Here is a 4,523-nt window from a genome sequence, read left to right on the forward strand (position 1 = left end):
CAACTGGTTGCAAGTCATGTCATTTCCAATAAAGTTCAATGGAATTTGCAGCCATAGTTAGCTAACAATGCAATTCGAACAGGCATTTCTGGCATGGAAGGTGGGCGCACTAACAAGAACATGGAAGACTATATTTGAACTATATTTTGGCCAAAAAACACTGTAAATCTTTTTTTATTATTTTATTATTATGTTAATATAAACTTATATAAAATATATATTACAATATGGGCAGGACAGGAATGAGTTTGGGATATTTTATTGAAACAGATAAACTTCCACTACAGTCTACTTCTTGTCAGTGTGCTCACTGGCATCTCTTTTCGAGTTAGAGAGGTCTATTCCTTGAGTTGTGCCATGTAGACATATTCTGCAGCCCATGATCATGAGGAAAGCCCTACGGAAGGATCGGTTAAAGAAACCATAGAGAAAAGGGTTTAGAGAGGAGTTGACATACCCCAACCACAGGAACACATCCCATATCACAGCAGCAGTCCCATACTCAATGAACGGGTCGACAATATTAACAGTAAAGAAGGGTAACCAGAAGAGAAGGAAACCCCCCATGATGATGCCAAGAGTTTTGGCCGCTTTTCTTTCCCTCCTTATAGAATTGCTATGTTTTTGTTTCTTGCTCGAATCCTTGCCCACACCTTCCGCCATCTGCGCCTCCATTGCACTTATCTGCATGGCTTGCCGCTTGGCTGCTTTGTAGATCTTCCAGTAGGCCACCGACATGGTCACCATAGGCAGGTAAAACGCAACAAGGGACGCCATGACGGCATAAACACGGTTAACCAAGAAGATGCACACATTTGCAGGCAAAGGAACATCCATTCCAAGCTTGTGCAGCCCGAGGAGGATTGGGCCGAAGGAGATGAGGAATGGAATGGCCCAGCAAACCACAATCAGCAGACCCACGCGTTTACGGGACATCTTAAACAAATACACCAAAGGGTTGCAGACAGCATAATAGCGGTCAAAGGCGATGCAGCTCAAATGGAAGATGGAGGCCGTTCAGAGCATAACGTCCAAGCTGGAGTGAATATGGCAGAAGGTTGGGCCGAAATACCAACATCCTTCCACTGTTCTGACCATACTGTATGGCATAACCACCAGGCCCACCAGGAAGTCAGCTACAGCCAGAGACATGACGAAAGAGTTAGTAGGGCACTGCAGCTGTTTGAAGTAAGCAATGGCGAGAACCACCAGGAAATTGCCAATAACAGTGCAGGTGATCCCGGTGATGATGAAGATGTAGAGTGCGACTCGTGAACTGGAGCTCCTCACCGTGGCACAGGGCTCAAATTCAGAGTCGAGTGAAATGTTGATCCATTCTGAGGAGTTTTCCATGCTGTTCGACCTGGTGATAAACAAGACATATGCATTCAATATTTATTCCCATGATCATTGATAAATGCTTTTTTTTTTTTCTCACAACATACTGTGTTTTAGAAGACCAAGAAGAAGAATGCTTGTTCGAGATATTGTCTACTATTGCTAATAAACTGCCATGCTGATATATGAGAACAAAAATGGCTGTGTCGTTTCATCACACAATAATAATCAGTCTATTTCACCATTAATATTTTTGCTAAGTGACAACTGCCCCTGAAGCTCCTGTAAGGCTGGGAACACAGAACAGACTGGGAAACCGAAGCCAAATCTGCAATGAAAACAATATTTTGGAACCTTTAGTTCTGGATATTGGCCAAGAATCATAAAAGGCCCCTCAACCCGACCTTGTTTCAGCAATAGTATCCCTGCAGTGAGCCCCAGTGTAACCTTTACAATTATACCTAACGCACATACCTAAAATGTCATCCGCATTGTTAAAGTTGAACTCAGTCTCTATTGGGTTGTGAGCAAAAACACAAGTTTGAAAGCATGCAATCTGACACATTTATTTTCGTTATTGGAAACAATTCAAAGGGATAGTGTAATGTGTTACATAATTAATGATATTCTAGAAATAACATATTTGAGATGTTATGAAGGAACCTTCCATTTGCACATTCTTCATGTAAAATGTACGTCATGTAAAATAAAAACCACCAATGAATTCTCTCAGATTCAGTCATGCGGAAGAGAGTGTCAGTTCCCAGTGACTGACATGTTTCTCAGCCTGTGACAGAACCTGAAAACAACATCTGGGAATGTTTGATGGAGAGGAAAAAGGAAGGATAGTGGGGGGGAAATTGTTTTAGTTCAGTAATGATAAAAATTTAATTACCACCAATGGGACCGTGTGAGAGGGAAAGGCAGTGCTTAACATTTTGCTCTTCCCTATGCTATTATTTAAATATATATATATATATATATATATATATATATATATATATATATATATATATATATATATATATATATATATATATATATATATAATTCTGTATTCTAATTATAATTTCATTGTCTTTGCTATTTCTTTGACTATTTTATGACTAATTATGGATCTATATAATGGCTCCTGTGTGGCTATCAGCAATTATGACCTTAAGTCACCGTTATTTGTATGGCACTTCATCCATTACAAATTGTTTCAAAGTAGCTTCAGTTTGGTTGTTTTTTTTTTCTTCAGTGGAACACAAATGCTTTTACGCAGCTCTTTCCATATACAATGCCAATTCATAGTGACCACATCTGTCCATCTCCAAACAGAACAAGAAAACACCATAAAATCATCATAAAAGTAGCCCATGCAACTCTTGTGCTTCATGGATCTTTTTTAAACCCAGACCACATTTGTTAGAATTAGTATTGTTTTGGCTTTAATTATGATTGTCCCATGCCATTTTGAATGTGGAATATAGGCACATTAATTAATTATTATTATTATTATTATGTTTATTTGTTTTAGTTTAGTCTTCTTCTTTCTTCTTCTTTTTTTCTGTGCATCTTGACAAATGTCACCATGAGATAACTGCATAAAGAGTTAAAAAATTTAATAAATAAATAAATATCATAATTTGTGTTCCACAGAAAATATAACAGCATATATTGGTTCAGAATGAAAGTAAACATTGACACAATTTAGGAGTGAGCTATTATTTGAATAATAATATCCATATAATGAATAATAAAATTGTGCTATGTATGTATGCATGTCTACACAATGTCCTTATGACAAAATGTTTTATAGAAACTGATTGTGTATTAAGATTGACTCTAAAAATAGAGAAATGGCAAATGGCCTTATGTGCATATGCTATATTGCACATTGCAATTTACACTCAAAAGTAATGTCATTTGCAACGTTACAAAATGACCAATCTGGTAGGTTAGGACTGCAGATACTGCTTAGATACGCTCACAAACACACACTCTATCCCTCTGACCACTCAGACACAGCAGGTGTGCTTTAAAAACATCCTGCACAGACACCCTTGCAATAAAGCTGTGACCATCGAGGCATTGTTCTGAAAACAGCTTAAAGATACTTGTAAAGGGACATGGAGAAACAGATATTGTACGTGTACTTGTGTGTGTGGTCATTATCCATCTTAAACATGACAAATTAAACTCTACCCCATGCTTCACAAATGTAAACAAACTATTTCTAAGTGCATAATAAAGTAATGGGACAATTTTTGGTTCAATTCATAAAGACATCCAGACCAACACACTTATCTGTTCCATAAAAGAAATCTCTGTCTGGGTTATCATGTACAATACCCAAGCATTTTTGTTCCCCCTTTTTTTTTCAGCTTAATTAACCACTAGGTAACACAAATGACTTGCCATTCATCCCTAAATCTTACATTTAAACCAAAGCCGCTGGAAATTCAACACGATTGTGCTATCAGTTGCTTTGTTTGTTATTCTTGAACAAAACCCATCTCTGGCACGTTCCAAGCAAAACAATTGACCCAAATCAAATTGCTGCATTCTGCCAACTCACTTAAAATATGTATTTACTTTACTTTCAAGGAATTGGATAGAGAGACTGGACAGGGTAGGAATGTCCATTTGAGTCAGACATTTTAATAATCTACCAAAAGCAGCTGCATAAAACTCACCTCCCCATACTAACGAGAAGACGAACAGACCTGTCAGTCATAAAGTGGATCAGTGAGGGGACATTCAAGGTCCATGATAATGTAAACTAAAAAAAAAAAAAAAAAAACAATGCTGGAGTTGATCTAGACATACCAGATTTTAATACTTAAAGACTAAAAATATACATTAAAAATGTACTTGTAAAGGGTAAAAACAAAATAAAAAGTAAAATACAAAGTAAATAATAATAATAATAATAATAATAATAATAATAATAATAATAATAATGTTTATTAAAATATAAGTATTTATTAATACTTATATTTATGCATGTTACAATCACAATAACAATTTCACAGCTCAAATCAGAGATGATCTACTCACCTAAATGGCAGTGTTTCGTCTTTGTTTACAATGCCATGTTTAACTGACTTGTCTTGTTTCCTCTATTTCTACTGAATGGCAGTTCCATCGGTGAGGTGAGGATGGTAAAGTACCTGTGTGTGTTATTTTGAATCCGCCAC

At 36.6% G+C, this 4,523-nt stretch overlaps 1 pseudogene; it reads right to left on the reverse strand.

Annotated features, from left to right (window-relative positions):
• Window positions 1-1,353, reverse strand: LOC109061620 (annotated as a pseudogene).
• Window positions 1,354-4,523: the final 3,170 nt, after the last annotated feature.

This window comes from Cyprinus carpio, chromosome A1, assembly GCF_018340385.1.
Source record: "Cyprinus carpio isolate SPL01 chromosome A1, ASM1834038v1, whole genome shotgun sequence".
Classification (NCBI taxonomy): Eukaryota; Metazoa; Chordata; class Actinopteri; order Cypriniformes; family Cyprinidae; genus Cyprinus; species Cyprinus carpio.